Source organism: Mustela lutreola, chromosome 5, assembly GCF_030435805.1.
Source record: "Mustela lutreola isolate mMusLut2 chromosome 5, mMusLut2.pri, whole genome shotgun sequence".
NCBI lineage: Eukaryota > Metazoa > Chordata > Mammalia > Carnivora > Mustelidae > Mustela > Mustela lutreola.
The window spans coordinates 140,263,511-140,283,275 of NC_081294.1; the positions used below are offsets into that span (position 1 = coordinate 140,263,511).

The 19,765-nt window shown below is 39.7% G+C and overlaps 1 protein-coding gene across 6 annotated transcripts in view; it reads right to left on the bottom strand.

Annotated features, from left to right (window-relative positions):
* ZNF475 (zinc finger protein 475) overlaps positions 1 to 18,700 on the bottom strand; it is a 57,952-nt gene extending 39,252 nt beyond the window's left edge. For 2 of the 6 annotated variants that reach the window (XM_059175753.1, XM_059175754.1), the window contains exons 1-3: positions 18,523 to 18,700; positions 8,363 to 8,517; positions 7,081 to 7,200 (exon numbers count right to left, since the gene is read on the bottom strand). The gene's annotated coding sequence lies outside the window, so the exon portion shown is untranslated. The remainder of the gene's footprint in view (positions 1 to 7,080; positions 7,201 to 8,362; positions 8,518 to 18,522) is intronic. The other 4 variants (XM_059175760.1, XM_059175758.1, XM_059175757.1 and 1 more) reach the window with 3 other exon arrangements.
* Positions 18,701 to 19,765: the final 1,065 nt, after the last annotated feature.

The following is a 19,765-nucleotide window of genomic DNA, read 5'->3' on the forward strand; positions in this document are numbered from 1 at the left end:
CATCCTTGATTCTCAAAAGGATATGAGTTCCTGACCATAGCCTCATTTTAAAGTGTCCCTTTCCCCCATTTTTATCCTCAATTAAATATTTGAATATCACTTAAAGGAGCACTTGCCCTCAGTTAATTGGGAATCCAGTTGAAGGCTTTTCTATGAGAAATATTTACTAAAAGCATGACAGATTTATTGGTAAAAATTCAGAAACAAAGCTTCATAATGACAGCAGAGTGAGGCTAAAAGACTTATTTCTAAGAGGGAAGGAAATATCCGAAGGGAAAAGAAAGAATCAGTGACCTGAGGAGGAATTTTCATACATTAATGGAAGGTCACAGGAAATGATGCATCTAATTTCAGAGAGGAAAAAAAAAAAAAAATCAAGCAGCCAGTGTTTAGATCAGCCACAAGAGAGATGGTAGAACCAAAGAAAGGAAAAAAGAAAAAAAGACAAACACAAAAAGAAATGTGTTTGGAGACCATCTGAACTTTTTGGAAGCATTTCCACAATTATTTAGTTACCGATGATATAACAAGAGCTACTCGTCTGCTTAAGCCAACGGTTCTTGATTTACCATTAAATGATCCCTCACATGAAGAATGTTGCATTGCTTAAGTTATTAATCTAAAGAAAGAATCATTCAGTCAAAAGAACATCAACAAACCATTAAAAATATATTGCTAGATTTCCAAGATTTGGGCTGGAACTGGAAATACTTCCTAAGAGAATTATGCTTCCCTGTATAGATTACAGAATCTGGGGCACTTTTTCTTTCTGACAAACTAGCCATTTTGTCAAGTACCACTTACAAATTAGTTTGAACTGAAAATGTATAAGAACAGCCAGTAATTCCCTCTCAACCTAGAATGAGGTATCAGATATCCATCAAGTGTCTAAAGTTGATGTATTATGATAAAACATAGTGGGGGAAAAGGTACATATTGTTTCAGAATTTAAAAACTGTAAATAGGTGCATGTGTTTCCTAGCCCCCATCACCTGATATGTTTGCACAGGGTTCCCACTGTCTTCTTGCTCCTGATTTATCATCTCAGTACGTTATCCAGTGGGATATCTTTGGCACAGACTTGCAAACCACAGAGTGGTAGTATCAGAAGGACAATCACTGGATTTGTGTGTCCAGGTGGAAAGAAGCACAAAGAAGAATACAGCTGCCTTTGAAGGGACAGATTGGCCAATGGGAGATGGGCCTCCCTGTATCCTGGAGGAACCTTTTCTTAGCCACATCACCCACTTACCAGACAACAGCCTCAAAATTGTGCCTTAGTGCGACCCACCTCCGGGAGGTCCGAGCCTCCCAGAGCCTGGCTGACACGTTAATTGATCGTCATTACCATTCATCGCAGACATCAACACCCTTTGTGAATGCTCTCTCCACCCAAAGCTGTTTCTCAGGAAAGTCCCTGGGAAGAAAGTCAAAAACAGGGCCGAGCCCATGAGGCTGGGCTTCTGCTGTGTGTGTAATGAATGCACCTCTATTTTCTGGTCTGATCCGCATGACTTCCCTGGTGGTGGCTCTGGAGACCTGGGAGTTTATGTACGGCCATGGGGTGAAGGCTGTTTCTGAATGTGGGTTCTTTGTTGCTCTTCTCCCCACATCTCTGGTCCTCCTATGTAAATAAGTCATCAACAAGCTATTGTCATTCCATTTGACATCTCTGACTCTCATGAACAAAGCACTCTTTCACAGGCCAGATGGTCTGAGATCCCTAATGGTTCGGAGTCCTCCATACAACATCCTTTCATTGCTCAGGAATCTTACATAGGCTTTCCCCTGCTGAAGAAAACCACTAGAAGGCGTCCTCTGGGATCTTGGGGGAACCTGTCCATCCTCTGTCCCCAGAGCCCAGGCCAAACAGGAAATATGGTGACAGCTCTTTATTTTTCAACCTTCTTAGCTTGTAGTTTGATTTTTAAATTTACTTAGTAAATTTACAACTACTTAGTAGTTTAAAATGTACTGAAAGCCTCTTTCCACCCCACTCCTGGTAACTATCAGATAGCAAGGAAGTCAGTCAGAGTGTCAAACAGCTTTGTTCTGTTTTCCCTTAGTAAACACAAAAAAGATCCATGTGTATTTTAAGTCATACCTTGGATCAGAAATATCAGGAAACTTTAAATAAACAGACAAGTTTAGGAAAAAATAATAAAAGAAACCTGTCTTACAAAAAAAAAAAAAAGAAAGGAAATATCAGGATATCTGATTAGAAGAACACAATTTAAAATCAACGGTGTGATTATTGATTTTTCCACTTTCTTACGGTTTTACCGCCTTCTGTGTTCTCTCTTGCTTTGCTTTCATTGTGTCCACTGTCTGTCTGTCTCCATTTTAGGTGTGGAAGGACAACCCCAACACAATAGAGAGGGTGTCATTAGGAAGGGCACCCTATGGTTGATTCTACTGTCAGTTTGCTCTAGAGCCATAAGGCAGTGCTGACCACTCACACTAGAAAAGTGTGGCTTATAATTTTAACTCTGTTATATTCTGGAAGAAGAAGGATTAGAAATGATAAGCCCAATATAATGATATGAGTCCTCAAAAGTGGACAGCCTTTCCCTGAAAGAGGTAGGACAACCAAAGAAGAAAGGGGCCCAACCACCCATGGCTAACTTGAAGATGGAGGAAACGAACTATATATGCTAAGGAATGTGTATGGCCTCTAGAAGCTGGGAAGACCAAGGAGACATGGGGCCTCCAAAAAGGGCTCCTAAAAATGAACACAGCTTTGCTGACACCGATTTTAGCCTCAAGAGACCCATGTTGGATCTATGACACAGAGAACTATGAGATAATGAATTTGGGTCGTTTTAAGCTGCTAGTGTTATTGTATTTTGCTACAATAGCAACTAAAGCATCCCAAAAGAAAGAGACCAACACTGTGAATGCAGACTTCTGCAAAAATGTTACTCAATTAGTTTTGGCCACACCGTACCCCAGAATTTTAATAGTTCACAGTCACCCAGCTCTAGACTCCACTGGAAACACCACTGCGGGGACTCTATCCCAGGGCATCAGGTGGCCTGCTAGAATGAGAATTATAATGCAATTCACCTTATGGTAACAAAGGCATAAATATTCATATAATATTATACAGGAGAGTCTCATCCAGTGTGACTTGGGAAATAATTCTTTCAGACTTGGCATTCTCCTCAATATGATCTATATAGCTTCCCTGTCTACATGTCAAGCTTGTATCCCCCTTGCCTCTTTGACTGTATTCTTTGTCTTAGCATCTACATAATTCCATAAGGTAGAGTCTTTATTGACTGCTCATGGCTAACTGACTCTATTTTGTGTTCAGGGTTGTGCTGTCTGCATGACAAGGGTCCCCTTCTCTCTTTTCAACTGTGTTGTGAGGACCACTAACAGTCTTCTCCAATGATGGAGCTGGATGGTTAAACCGTTCTTAGGTGGAAAGGTCATTATCAGTTTGGATTCTGAGCTGAAGAGCCATTTCCGTTTTGTAGAGCAATTTCTTATTTGGGATTGTAGGGTATCAGATATGCCACTTTGGCATAAGGATTATTTTGAGTTGAAGGCAATTGGGAAGAAGAAGATGTCAGAAAAGCTCTCTGCTCTCACTCTATTTGCCTAAAAGCAAGACATAAATTTGTAAAGACGTCTCTCTTTCCCAAATCAGGAAGGAAACTCAAAGGCAACTCTACTCTTGTCAGCTCAGAGCCAAGCACCAAGAGGAAGCTACACACAACATCACTAAAGAGCCCTTATCTTCTATTAGTTTCCCCCATATATTTACTTCCTGTATTTTGCCACCCCTAAAAGCCTAAATCTCTTTGCCTTGTTACTCCTTCACAAATTTATTGTTTTTTGTTAAGATGCAATGTAAACATCAAATTCTGACCACCCTAAGAGTTTCTCATCCTGTGTGTAAGTATGAGGCACCAGTTAATACACTCTTTCTCTTGTTAATCTGTCTTTTTTAAAAAAATGGATTTCTTTTTTTTTTTTTTAAAGATTTTATTTATTTATTTGCCAAAGATCACAAATAGGCAGAGAGACAGGCACAGAGAGAGGAAGAAGCAGGCTCCCTGCTAAGCAGAGAGCCCGATGCGGGGCTCGATCCCAGGACCCTGGGACCATGACCTGAACTGAAAGCAGAGGCTTTAACCCACTGAGCCACCCAGGCGCCCGTTAATTGTTTATTAGCAATATTCTGTAGGCCCAACCACTGAACCGAAAAAGGTATAGAAACTTTTTCCTCTTCCACAGAACCCTAGGATAAAAAGGATCCCCCAACATGTTGTGCCAATGTCATTTTGTTTAATCCCATTAGATGGCATCAGTAGTTCATGGTCAATTACAGTTCAGCCATTTCATACCCATGTATATGCAGTACATAAATACGAGAAAAGCAAAAACGAAATTTGGAATATACTGTAAAAATAGTAGAGGACCATTGGAGATATTGCCTATAGTGCTCAGAAAAAAAGAGGTAGATTTGATTTTAATACAGAGGTGACTGTTTGATCAGTAACTGTGTCATATTTGGAAGTTCTGATAGGTAGAAGAGGGTTGCCCTGGATAAGTCACTGCATTAACATGATGTAGCTACCTAAAATATGGAACTTCCTTTCATGTTTCCCTGTCTGTGTGCTCCTCACAAAGAAGAACAACTTGGCAATTCAATGTCAGAGTGTGTTGTTTAAAGCTGGGGTGAATGTTTGGTCTGCCTTATCATTGTGTCCCCAACCCTAGTTGTGGCCATGTGATCTGCTGTAGAAGATCTAATTGTAGAAGTTTGCACTTTCCTAGGTGCTTCTCATCCCATTTGTTTTTATCACACTGTGATCCTTTAAAGTGTGTCTTGTTATCTAGATAATAAGAATTAATGTTAATGTCTAAGGTCTAGAGATGATATTATATTCTTAATCGCAATTTTTATTAAGATAATTGTGGATGCACATGCATTTCTAAGAAAAAAAATATAGAGATCCCTTAACCCCTTGTCTGATTTCTCTCAATTGTAACACAGTGTAAAATTATGATATAGTATTTCAATCAGAATACTGATATTGACACAATCCACTTTGATCTGTATTCATGTCTGTGTGTATTAAGCTTTGTACAATTTTATTGCCTACAAACATAAGCACCACTATAGTCAAGAGAGTGAACAGATCCAACACCATATGATGTCTGATGTTATCAATTTACACCCACCTCTCTCCCTTCCGCTGCCCCCTCCAAGTCCCCGTCTCTTATTCCTTAAACACACTAATCTGTCTTCCATTTCTATATATACATGTTTAGTCATTTCAAAATAGGATCAGGCAGTAAACCACCTTTTGGGATTGGCTTTTTTCCCAGCTTAATTCCCTGCTGATATATCTAGTTTTTGTTTGTTTCAATAATTAGCTGTTTTTAATGTCCGAGTACTATTCTATGCTAGGCATGTATCAAAATTTGTTTTACTTGTTCAAGAACATTCAGGCTGATTACAGTTTGGCTATTACAAGTAAAGTTTTACACATTTGTGTGTAAAATAGCAATGTCATTTGGGCTGGTTTGTGAAAGAAGAATAGGAGTTACAAAGGGAGAAGGACATTTACAGCTGACACAGATAGCACCATAAGCAAAGGTAATGGGAACCTAAAAGAACATGATGTGCTAGAAAAACTGTGGGGCTTTGGTTTGTGGCAGGAAGGACAGGTGTGTGTATGTGAAAGTTTGTGGAGGAGGGGTCTGCGTGTGTGTATGTCTATAAGCAGATGGGGATGTAATGAGATGTGAGTAGATGGATGTAAGTTGATGAGTGTATGTATGGGTGAGAGTATACCTGAGTGTAAGTATGTAGATGGATAGAGTTGGTCCGTATGTGAGGACCAGTACAAGTAGATGGGTAGGCCTGTATTATGGGTGGAAATATGTATGAGTCTACAAGTGTATATAACAGAGAATGTATGTATGTGAGTGTGTAGATGGGTATGAGTAAACGAATGTGGGTTGTACATGAATATGAGTGAATAGATGTGTGTGTATGGATATAGGAAGAGATGGGTGTGAGGCAAGGAGAGATGGACGTGAGCGTGTGAATCAATACGAATTATTAAGTGTGGTATGTGTATGCATAGAGTTAAGTGTATTTAGATGAGTATGACTGGGATGCATAGATAGGTGTGAGTGGATGGTTGTGAGTGTGTAAACGTTTGTGTATATGTGAGTTGATAAACAGATATAAGTGTGTGTGTGAGAACAGGTAGTATGATGTGGGTGAAATGGCAGAGGAAAAGAATGAAGAATAAAAGAGAGAAGTAACAAGGAAAGAAATTTGAAAACAAAATATCAAAAGCAGTATAGCTACTTTTAGGAAATCTGATTGCCTTACAGGAAATGAGGAACCTTTACAGATTTTTCTTAAACACATGCAACATATGATTGAAAACATGTCTTGAGTAATAAAATCTGGCAAATATCAACATTTCACATCTAAAGACTACTCAAAGGAAGTTCTTTAGTTTCCTAAAAGGATCCATTACAGAATTTTCTCTAAAAGCAAACATTTAGAAGGAAAATAGATCACCCTGATCTACAAAATGTAATTTGTATCTAACTTCTTGAAACCATGTGTACAACACAAAACCAGACGTATATGTTTCTTCCAGTTCTCAAAATCTGTTGAATGTTGTTTCAAACAGTCACCGTCATGTCCCATCTTATGTTACTAGTAGCTGACACATGTCTAAATATTTTTGTTAAAAATCTTGACAAATACTTCTGGACCAGAGAGTGAACTTCTGCTGTAGATTTTTGCGGTATTTAGACAGAATTTTTAAAAATGAAAGAATTTATTTTAAAAGCATCTTTCCTTTGGATGCTAAACCAATTCCTAATTCCCCTTTCTGTGTGGCCTGGGATTAGGTCACTCAGATCTTAAGTTTGATACCATCACATCTAGGAAAAAAGTCCAAGTTCAAGCTAACCATAAAACCCCTGGTAAGGTCTAATTTACTAAGAAAAAGTAGCTTCTAGCAAAGACTCTAGTAATACTCGCATTGGTCTCCATTCCAAAGTACTTTTTGCATAGTCCTATAAATTCAGACCTACCTGAAATGCTAGCTCCAAAATGCTTATCAGTTGTGGAATCTTGGGATATGTAACTTCTAGGTGTCTCAGTTTCGTCTCAGGTTTAGTGGGATAATAATACCTTGCATAGTTATTGTGAGCCTTAAACGTAAGAGAAAATGGTTAGCATGCTGTGTGGTAGGTGGTAAGTGTGTTATCATCATTGTCACTATATGGCTTTAATGTCTGTCTGCTTCTCCATATTTTCACAAACCCAGCAGGTGGGAAATGTAATTACGAGACTAACTATAGATTTCTGAAATTATTCTCCTTTTGCTAAAATATTATAAGGAATTTCAAAGTTGAGTTGGCTAACTGAAATCATATTTTATTTTGTTTTTAAGATTTTAATATTTTATTGATTATTATTAATTTATTAATGCATCTGGGGCTCAGTCTCACCACCCTGAGATCATGACCTGAGCCAAAATCCAGAGTCAGACACTTAACTGACTGAGCCCCCCAGGTGCCCCAAATCATATTTTATTAAAAGATATTCTGGGGTGCCTGGGTGGTTCAGTTGGTTAGACATCAGTCTTTGGCTCAGGTCATGATCTCAGGGTTCTGAGAGTGAGTCCTTCTGAGGCTCCACACTCAGCGGGGAGACTGCTTGTCCCTCTGCTCCTCCTCCCAATTCATGGTCTCTCTCTCACTCACTCTCAAATAAATAAATAAAATCTTAAAAAAAAAAAAAAAAAAGACATTCTAACCTGTAGTCCCCAAAAGGAAAGAAATACTGAAACTTAGGAGATAAAGTAGTGCACTTTTTTAAAGTTAACAAGTCTAACTACTATGAAATCATCACTTAACTCCCCCTCCCCAATATAGGCAGATTGGATCTGAACTGGGTGCTAGAAAAAAATGCTCCAATACATGAATTGACTGGAAAAGAACTGGCCCAATCACGTTCCTGTCTTGGGGAAAAAAATAGTAATGGTTGCTCAAGCCAGAAGAAAGTGAGAGAGAGCTGCCATGTCCCAGCAAATAAGTGATGCTTGGAGGAAGGCAGAACAGAGGGCACAGGAGTGGCTGGGGGTGATGACAGGCTAATGACAGGATAGCTGGAGCTGCCATTGTTACTTGGGGACAGAAGACATGTGATGTTCCACAGTCTTTACATCTTACTCTGAGTGTATAGAATATCCATGCTCCGGGAACATCATGACATTCCTACCAGATACGAGACATGACATGACATTCCTACCAGATATGAGAAGATGTTATCACTGCCAATCATGTCAGGTATGAGAGAGGAAGCACTCACCTCAGAGGTGGAAAGGCAGTGACCACGTTGGGTTCGTGGAGCTTGACTGTGGACAGGCCAGTTTCTACACTTCTCTTTAAAAGGGAAGCAGGCTGTGGTCTCTAGTTCTCCTCAGATATTTCAACAATTCAAGAAAGAGCCTGATGAACATAGGTCTGAAAATCAATGGGGGTAATATCTGGTTATTAATGCTCTATTCAGCAGAAATAGAAAGAACCTGGTTGAGAAGTTCCTTCGACGATCCTCTAGAATTCTGAAACTTTATGAAAAACTGCCTACTAATTATTTTGGTGTCTGGACCAGAAAACAGAGTCTACTCAACTCTCTGGCTCAGGAGTCCCCTGGAGCAGGTAGGTCTTGTGGTTCCGGAAGCCTAGTTTTTATATTCCCTTGCATTTCCATGCATGTATCCTTCTAATAAATGCCCCACTGTTTGAGGTACTTGAATGTGGTAAGAAGGCCTGCCTGGATTAATTTAATAATTCATTCAGCCCAGAATGCTGCCTCTGGCAGTAGAGTCCAGAACAGATATTTTGTGACATAATTTTTGAGTTCCCTTCGCCACCACAAACAACACCACATTATTGGACATAAGTCTTATTGGACGTAAGGTTGGACATAAGTCCAACCCTTCCAACCATGAGTTAACAGGCTCGTTTTCACAACATGTTTACCTCAATTATGTATTCTTAAGATTTTGCATCACTACAAATAAAGAAAATCCTACTCTTGTCTCTTCATAAAATAGAGGCATATCTTTTTATCAAAGTAAGAAGTCCGGAGGTCATCTGAGGCTCAACAATCCTGGTGCTTCAGTGATGGTCTTGGCTTTTCCCGCACGGTTGTAACTACTGTACTAGTACCATAGTATTTTTTAAACCATGTCATTTTCTTGTCTTTCAATAGAGCAGATAGGCCAGTCCTAGTGTCCCCAGTCCTAAGGTCTAGTTAAGCTCTTCTCCTGCAGGTTTTCTGTGATGGTTCGCAGTTGGCCCAGGTAAATATTTGAGAATTCCATCAACCTATGTCTGTGAGACACCGATACAAGGCATCACAAACATCCTCTTCCTCTCTTCCTCTCTCTTCCTCTCCTTTTCCTGAGTTTTCATGCTGGGAAGCCCTATCTACAAAAGGATGTTCCACTAGGAGACAAATATGTCAAATTTCTCATGTGCCTCCTAAGCTGCCTAAAAAGGATTTCCCTTTCTCTCTGTCTTGAGAACTATTTTGTTACCCTGGATCCCAGGGTGGGAAACTACAGTTGAGAAACCCTTAGTGAAATCTGCATTGGCTTTCAGCAAGCTTTGGCAATTTCTCAGTGCTTTACTTTCTCCCCGCCCCCCACCCCCCAATGTTCTGTCCCCTCAGAAGCTTTCATTTAAATGTTTTAAGCTGGTTTCCATTTATTAGTTCATACCACCATGTTCCTAGTTTTCAAACACCAAGATCTTATATACCATGTTTCTATTTAAAAATATATAGAGAGAGAAGAGGTTGACGTATCTCAAGACGCTATGGAATCAATATTTGAAGATGTATAGATTTAGAATCTATCCTGCAAATACTGAACAGAGGAACGACGACTTTAGGCTACAAACTCAATCCTTGTTGGTTAATTGTAAAATTCCGGTTACAAAATTAACATTGAAAGAGATGCCATCACATTAAAGATGAATTATTCAGGGACGCCTGGGTGGCTCAGTTGGTTCAGCCGCTGCCTTTGGCTCAGGTCATGATCCCAGCATCCTGGGATCGAGTCCCATATCGGGCTCCTGGCTCGGCAGGGAGCCTGCTTCTCTCTCTGCCTCTGCCTGCCTCTCTGCCTGTGCTCGCTCTCTCTCTCTCTAACAAATAAATAAATTTTTTAAAAATCTTAAAAAAAAGATAAATTATTCATGAAGCACTCAGACCTATTTTATTTAGAAAACCAATGGATAGTGTCCAATTAACTCATTTCAGCTACAGCAGTATTCCACTGCTGCTTATCAATAAGCTTGTCCTGGGAGTCTCTGCTAAAAATTCATTTGCAAGTTTCTTATCACCCATAAATATGCTAATAACTAAAATAATTAAACGCCACTTGACATAGTCTTTGACATAAGAAATACACTAACTGAAGAGGAAAATGTGGTTTTAATTTTTGTTACTCAAAATGTCATGTGTTTCATATATAAGATGGTTCACTTGGAACTAAATAGACAAAGTAATCCAAGATTTATCTTATTCTTATGTTGCACAATCATTTTGTATTTTTGAAGGGAAATGCCATGAACTGATTCAAATAATGTAAATCCTTATTTTGTTTTACACATAGTTTTTCACAAATTAAATATATGTATATCTATCTTTCCAATGAAATTATACATATATATATACACACACATATATAGTTGTGTGTGTATATATAGTTGCTTAGCAACAGGCTGGAATTTTTATTAGCTATATTTATTATCATGTCACTGGGGGTCACACACCAGAACACACAGACACACACAGACAAAGACACAAACACACACACACATCTCTTCACATATTCTTTCTAGGTCAGAGAATGTATTGAGAATCATCGCCATAATCATCACTTAGCAAAGAATGGATGCCAGGATCCATCTAGCACTCATTTGGTAACAATATGTTGGATTGGAATCAGATGGTACTAATAAGGACAATCATTGGCTGAAAATTGAATTCTGACTCTACCCGCAATTGTTTCTTTCTTCTCCCATCGTCATTCCTTCTCATTTTGCTCTTCATTCGTTTCACTGTCATTTTCATAAAACCACCCCTGACCCTATCTCTGGACTGGGAAGAAGTCACAGCGGTGGTGAGTTCAGACTGAAATGATCATGAGGGTGTTTTCCTTTGCCCCAGCTCTCCAGCGAGGTTCTTGATCCTAGCGTGGACTGGCATGGGAGAGGAGGGGTGGGGAGGAGAGAGCAAGAGGAAAGGTAAAAGGCACTGCTCTAGTAGACACTAGAACATTTGGCTTTTCACCCTTCATTTTCTGTATGATCACCTATTAATGATCTGCCAGAGAAGGAAACCTCATATCCCCCTCCACTCCCCTTCTCCTTTCTTTCTGCTCACCATCTCATCTCTTGTCTTCTCTGATTTTTATCTTCATGCATCTTCTTTCCTACATTCTTTCCCACCTCCTACCCTTTTGATACTGGGTTACTCCATGTGATAATACATTCATTCAAGTAGAAACATCACCACAGGGGCGCCTGGGTGGCTCAGTGGGTTAAGCCGCTGCCTTCGGCTCAGGTCATGATCTCAGGTCCTGGGATCGAGCCCTGCATCGGGCTCTTTGCTCAGTGGGGAGTCTGCTTCTCTCTCTCTCTCTGCCTGCCTACTTGTGATCTTTCTCTATCAAATAAATGAATAAAATCTTAAAAAAAGAAAGAAAGAAACATCACTACACATATCGTTGATGCGGCTGGTTATTCCTTCTAGACATTTGGCCTGCCCACCTGAGTTTGCAACCAGGTAGGTGAATGGACCGGCCTCACCGGCCACAGGCTGCTTCTGCAGTAGCAGGGGAATAAATAACCCTTCCTGCGTGCCAATCTTTTCCTGAGTAGGCATATTCAACTCTTTAAATCCCAAAACAGGTCCTACACATCCCTGGGTTAAATGTTCCATGGTTGTCCCTCCACTCTGAAATAAAATCCAAATGCTTAGCCACAAAGTTCCTCTGTACCTGGTTCTTTCTTTAAGTCTCTGCCCTGGTCCCTCTTTACTCTCCCCTGCTTGCACTCACATTTTATCCATGTTCACTTTCCAGGTCCTCAAAGAACCTGAAGTCCTTCTCACTGCAGCGTAGTTCAGAGAAGGGACTGGAAAGGGCTTTGCTCAGGCTCATGCCATGGCTTAGAATCTTCCCCCAGTTCTTTGCCAAGTTTCCTCATATTTTCTCTATTTACATATCATCAACTCAAAGAGAGCCATCCTGACTACACTTCTCTCAGTACTTTCTCTCTCTCTCTCCCACACACATACCGATGCACATACACACACATGCACCAACGTGCAGAAGTACATGTGTGCATACACATGCATATACATGCACACAGAAATACATGTGCATACCACAGGACTTTTGGACAGGAAGGGCTAACAGCCAGCTTTGTAGTATCTTCTCAAGTCTTGGGGATCTCTGAGCATCTTACCTTGCTCCTTATAATCCTCAGGAAATTAGGAATTAGTATTCTAGCTTTAGAAGTGTAACTCCCCCAAATCGGAGAGAAATGAGAATCCATCCAAGGACTGAGTACTGGACCAAACCCTCATGACAAAGACAGTTTTATCAAGTGATAAGCAACAAACATCAATGGCCTAGAGTTTCCTCCAAAAATGGGGATAATTGACAGGCACACCAGAGGTGACACAGAACTTGCTAGCTCAGGCCGTGGGTGCTGTGTGACTAGAGAGAAAGCTGAAGAAAGATCTAAGAGGTTGGCTTTCCTGAGCTGAACTTATTCTTACGTTGTCCCTCTTGGTCACACGCATTCTGAATGCAGATGAGTCTCAAAGTTTAAATCTTGGAAGTGTTATCTCTTTTGAAGAGAACCCCAAAGGACTGGGTGCTCAGAGAAAAAAGAGATCCGTAGCCACAGCCCTTTAAATGCCCATGTGTGAGATGGGAAGCTATTTCAACAGAACTGAAGATTAGACAAGTGTTAGGAAACCATGGCTCACTAGCCAATCTGGCCAGCTGTCTGCTGCTTTCTGTAAATAAGGGTTTACTGGACCAAGTCGCACTTAACTCGTTTCTGTGTTTAGCTTTGGCTGCTCTTGCCCGACAACTGGAGAGCACATGGCTTACAAGGCCTCAATTATTTACCATCTGGGCATTGAACAGCCAAAGTTTGATGACTCCTGAATTAGAGCCTACAGAGGAGAGTCCGTTTTATTTTAACAGTGAAACATCCGATTACGAATCAACATGAATTATAAAGTAGCGCTCAGTGCAAGCAGAATTCTACCAGGTCTTGCTTGCATAGGACTCAGTCAGGCTCCTCACAGAGACTTCTCTCAAACAACAACAAAACAAGCAGAATCTCTTGCTGTATTGCACTCAGGACATCCTCTGCAGCTTGTCGTCACTCTGAATTTCTCAACAGCTTGCCTCCCGTACGTTTTCCCTCCCTGCTGCCCCGACATGGTGCCCACTATGCTTGATGCCATACTTGTATGCTATGATGTTCTGCATACGCTGCTGTGTTTTTAAAACTCCACAGGAATCACCACCAGCTTCCTCAGGAAGGGTGTTCCACAGCAGTTCACATTCTTCACCATTTATGGTTTTTTTTTTTTTTTTTGCTTTCTTTTGTTTTTTGTTTTTTTAAGAATTGCGTGTATTTTTTTTTTTAAAGATTTTATTTATTTATTTGACAGAGAGAGAGATCACAAGTAGGCAGAGAGGCAGGCAGGGGGAGAGGAGGAAGCAGGCTCCCCGCTGACTGGAGAGCCTGATGCGGGGCTCGATCCCAGGACCCTGAGATCATGACCTGAGCTGAAGGCAGAGGCTTTAACCTACTGAGCCACCCAGGCATCCCTCTAATTTTTTTTTTTTGGTATAATACAAATGTTCTTAGTTAAGTTGCATGATTCTTGAATATGTTTCATTCACCAGAGAAGTTGGGAAAATTATTTAAGATGATATCACATATTCATTTAAATTATTTAAGCACCCAGAAGGAACAGCCAAATTAAAGTCCAAGTTTGTGAAGAAATTGCTCTAAGAAATAATACATGAAATTCAAATGCTAAAATAATCTGAAAAATGCAACTGAAAGAAATGATAGTTTGCAACCTGAGCCTCAGAAGGAATGGGTATCTTTTGATAGGGATAGCAAACTTGGAAAGGCTGAGGAAATGTTCCTTAGTAAACACTTGAGTGTCAATAATTTTCTGTCAATTCACAGGAATGTATGAAGACAATTAACCGGATGTTTATTTTATCAGATATGGATTTTTTTCTCTATAATTGTGAGGAATACATTGTTAAATAGGAAACAGAGATTATAAGTAATGTTTCCTTGCAAAAATTATGGGCCAAGAAATAGTTCCTTTCCCTCTTGCTTTGTCCAAAGTCATGCCTGCAATATAGTAGACATTCAAAAATTACTGAAGGAAGAAATGAAAATTAAGTTTACATATCATTCTGTATAAATACATTTGAAAAATGCATCTCGTTTGCTGGGATTATCATTCTTGAATACATTTATGACTGTACATTTTTGGGTTTTGTTTGTTATAGAATCACTTAAAATCAGATTAAGTCCAGGGAAAAATTTGCTCAACATGCAAGAAAAAAATGTCCAACTTAACACAAACTCTTACGCATCGTTCCAGTGGCAAGAAATCATGGAAGGACTCCACTTGTATATTTGTTTTAATACTTGCCATACTACTTATAAGCCAAGATGAGCTGCTTTATTAAAAATTAACAATGCCAGTAAAGATAGATAAATTGGTTCATGTAACAGAATAGAATCCAGAAATATATGGTTGGTTCACATACGCAGTCAATTCATTTTTGACCCAGATGCTAAGACAATTTAATGGAGGGAATAAAATCTTTTAAACAAATGATGGTGTAACAACTAAATACATGTAGGGGGAAAGTTAATATCAATTCTCTTCTTTCACATGTGAAAATTCAAAGTGGATCATAGAACTAATATAAAAACTATAATATGTAAAATGTACAAGTATAAAAACTATAAAGCTTTAGGAAGAAAGCAAAGAAAAATATCTTTATGAATTCAGTAGATACAAAGACTTCTTAGACAAAACACAAAAAAGCATTAAACTTAAAAAAAATAGAATTTTAAAATTTTCCTTTGTATTAATTAGAAACTTCTGTTCTTTAAAACTATCATCAAGGGGCACCTGGGTGACTCAGTTGGTTAAGCAACTGCCTTCTGCTTGGGTCATGATCCCAGGATCCTGGGATGAACCCCACCTCTGGCTCCCTGCCCAGTGGGGAGTCTGTTTCTCCTTCTGTCTCTGTGCCCCCCAACACTGTCTCTTGCTATCTCTCTCTCTCTTAAAAAAATAAAGTCTTAAAAAAAAAAACCCATAAAACAAAAAACACCATCAAGGAGTGCATGGGTGGCTCAATCAGTTAAAGCATCTGACTCTCGATTTCAGCTTAGGTCATGATCTCAGGGTCATGAGATCAAGCCCCCAGTCAGGCTCTGCACTCAGCATGGAGTCCGCTTGTCCCTCTCCCTTTGCTCCTTCTCTCTCTCTCAAATAAACAAAAAAATAAAATCTTAAAAAAAACCCAAAACACCATCAAGAAAATTAAAAGCCAAAGTCATAGATTGGAAAGAAATGTTTAGAAGACATATATTTGAAAGGATTTATTATATATATCTATATCTATCTAGCTATATATATAGATGGTCATAATTCAAACAAAACAATTTTTTAAAATGGGCCAAAGTTTTGAATAGATTATGCATAACAGAAAAAGTATAAATAGTCAATAAGTTCATGAAATAAAATTTGACATCATTAGCTGTTAGTCATTAGCAAAATGCAAACTAGAACCAGAGATACCACACATGAGGATGGCTAAAATTAGAAAGGTTGCTAATACTGAGTGTTAGTGAGGATGTGGGAAAACCGGAACTCCCACACATGCCTGGTGGAAGTGTGAAATATATAAACACTTGGGAGACCAGTTTGTCAGAATCTCACAAATTTAAACCAACACCCACCTACTAACATGGGCATTCTATCCCTAAATCATCACCCAACAGAAGTGAAAACATACGTCCACAAAAGACATATATGAATGTTTACAAAAGCTTTTACTCTTAATAGTGAAAAAAATCTAAGAAACAACACAAGCATATCTCAGCAAGTAAACGCATAAGTGAAGGATATTCGTGGGATAGAATAGTACCCCACAATAAAAATGAACAGACTTCTGATACAGTGATCCTACTCAAAAATATTTTGTTAAGGGGCGCCTGGGTGGCTCAGTGGGTCAAGCCTCTGCCTTTGGCTTGGGTCATGATCTCAGGGTCCTGGGATCAAGTTGCACATCGGGCTCTCTGCTCAATGGTGACCCTGCTTCCCACCCCTCTCTCTCTGCCTGCCACTCTGCCTCTCTCTCTCTCTTTTGTCAAATAAATAAATAAATTTTTTTTTTTGTAAATAAAATCTTAAAAAAAAAAGAAAAAAATATTTTGTTGAATGAAGAGTCAGGTGCAAAGAATATGCTGAATTATTCTATCTATGAACAGACAAAGATAATCTGGAAGGGAGAGAAAGAAGATCCGTGATTGCTGGTTGGGGGGCTGGGTGGGTGGAGAATGCACTACAAAGGGTAATGGACATGTTCTTGTATTGATAACACCCGGTGGGTAGATGGATGTAATCCTTTGTCAAAACTCATCAAACTGTGTACTTAAAACATATGCATTTTACCGGACGTGACGTATACATCAGTGAAGATAATATAAACAAGAAAGGAAACATCTAAAATGGACAAGAAAGGTAACCAGATAGTTAATAAAAGCGAGACAGCGATGTCCAACAAGCTCATGTAAAAATGCTCAACTTCATTAGTCAGGGGAATGCAAATTGTAGACACAGTGACATATCATTTCATACCCATTATAAAGTCAAGCATACATCTACCATCAATTTCAGTGCTAGGTCTGAACCTGAGATACATGAAACCATATGTTTACCAAGAGACTTGTGCAAGAGTGATTACAGCAGCTTTAGTTACAGGAGACACGAACTGAAAGCAAGCCAAATACCAAGGAGCAGGAGGAGAGAGAAACAAATGCAGGATAATCCTATAATGCAATAATACTCACCTATAAAAGGCATTGAGTTAGAAACATACACAGTAACATGGGATCATCTCAAAAACATTCTGCTGAGCCAAAGAAGTCAGATACAAGTGTGAGTCTATTCCTATGAAGTTCACAGACAGCCCGGTTATTCTCTAGTGATAGAAATCAGAACAGTGGTGGCTCACGGAGGGACAATGGACTACAAAAGACATGAGGAAGCTTTCTGGATGATAGAAATGTCCATGTCTTGCTTAAGGTGATGGTTTACAGCATTATGTATATTTGTCAAACTCACTGATTTTAGGCTCTTGAATTTAAGAACTTAGGGTCCGTTGCATTTCCCCACATACATTTTATCTCAATAAAGAATCTGCCGATTCATCTGAGTAACTCTAGCCTTTCTCACCCCTTTCTTTTTCAAGGATAATTTGGCTAATAAACATATAATCCTGGGTTAATGTAAAAAAACATTTCATCTACTTTCATTGAAGACAATTATTTTTAAATAATTATACATTTAAATAGTATTATTTTTGGGGCACCTGGGTGGCTCAGTCAATTGAGCGACCGACTCTTGGTTTTGGCTTAATTCATGACCTCAGGGTCGTACGATGGATCCCAGCTTTGGGCTCTGTGCTCAGAACAGCGTCTGCTTGATACTCTCTCCCTCTATCCCTCCCCCTGCCCTACTCTTTCTTTCTCTCTAAAATAAAAGAAATAAATAAAATCCTTAAATAATATTATCTCTTCAATTGGAATATTATCTCTTCAATATTATCTCTTCAATTATCTCTTCAAAGAGAAATTTGGTTCTCTTTTAGCCCCTTAAACATTGACTCCAGAGTTCCCATTACTGCCAGCACCACCCAGTGAAATAAAATGATACTTGTTACTTTGTCAGTCAAGGGTTTTTACTTCGTGATTCATTATTTTATTTGGGGTTTCTTTTCTTTTCTTTCTTTCTTTTTTTAAGAAAATATTTTATTTATTTATTTCACAGAGAGAAAGAGATCACAAGTAGGCAGAGAGGCAGGCAGAGAGAGAGAGGGGGAAACAGGCTCCCTGCTGATCAGAGCCTGATGCAGGGCTCGATCCCAGGACCCTGGGACCATGACCTGAGCTGAAGGCAGTGGCTTAACCCACTGAGCCACCCAGGTGCCCTGAAGTTTCTTTTCTCTAGTGAGATACTATTTATGACATGTTAGCGAGGTGGAAGTGGAGGAGACCAGGATGGCCTAACATAAGCCTCTATCATTAGTGGAAAGGTAAGGTTGGAGACTGACTGATTAGTTAGACAACAGAGGAAAAGCACACTTTCCAAGAGAGCCTCACCTGGCAAGGTTTGTTGTCACCCTTCTGCTTCAGCTTGTGTCATGGCCTGATGAGCCCCTCAGGGAGGGGGCTGGTGGAAACAGGAGCAGAAGAGCTGGGAGCTCCAGGATTCACATGCCCTCTTGCAGGAATTCTTGAGTATGTACGGTTGGGCTGCCAGGAAGAGAAACCCCAGCCTTTGTCGCCTAGAGAGGTATCCTGGCAACCTGTCAACAAAAGGGACAGCACCGAGTTCTGTAGCGATGGACGGAAAAATCCAGAACAAGGGGTGGAGGGACTCTGAAACCAATAGTACAACAGGTATGGATGGATCTCAGCTTTCTTGGAAGTTGACTCCAGTGGACTGAGCCCCGAAGGAGGAGAGGTGCATGAATTTAAGCCACAAGGCTCTTTTCAGGGAGGAAATGGAGTGGAACCCCTTTTTCAAAGGAAGAAAAAGGAAGATTTACTGTCTTACTGATCTTGTCTAAGGTCTTCAGAAAGCAACATCTATAGTCAGGAAGCTTGGCCTCTTACGGAGACAAATGGGAGATTCTCCATGAAGATGTGGACGTTAGGGGTAGTTTATTTTCTAATGTGTCTCAAGTCACAGCAAATGACTTTCAGAACTCCAGTCAACATTTCAAAATGTATCTGAAAGAATGCTTTTTCTAAGCCCCCTATTGAAAAATACTGAGACGTTAAGTCAATTGTGGTACATTCGTACTTTGAAATACTCTGCGTGCACTAAAGCTCCCGAGGTCAAACGGTTTACAAACGTGGGGAAAATCCACAGTCTCTTTGTGGGAAGAGAAGCTCCAAAAGCAAGCAAATGCTCTGATCTCATCAAACCCTGCGTAAGTGCGCACATGTGTGCCCGTGCTCGTGCATAGCTCGTATATTGTACACCAATATATTTCCAGTAGGAGCTGCTTCCTTACTCCCAGATAACTGATTTGGGAAATACGGGTGATTCACAAGACTGTGCATTCTGTTGAATTCATGTCTAGAGACCCTGCAGGATGATGAAGTTCACATCCTAACTTTCTATAATGCTCCAACGATGACTATACAAAGAGATTTAATAATGCTTCATTGTACTATCCCCAAAGTAGTTCCAATTTGGCTGTTTTTCTTCTGAATCCTTTCCTAAAATGCCATAGATAGAGCACGCTTGAAGTGACTTAAGAGCTGCTCTAAGGGTGGGAGCGAGGAAACTTTGCTTTACAGTGGGCTTTTTCCTAATTTGTGGGTCCCCAGTCAA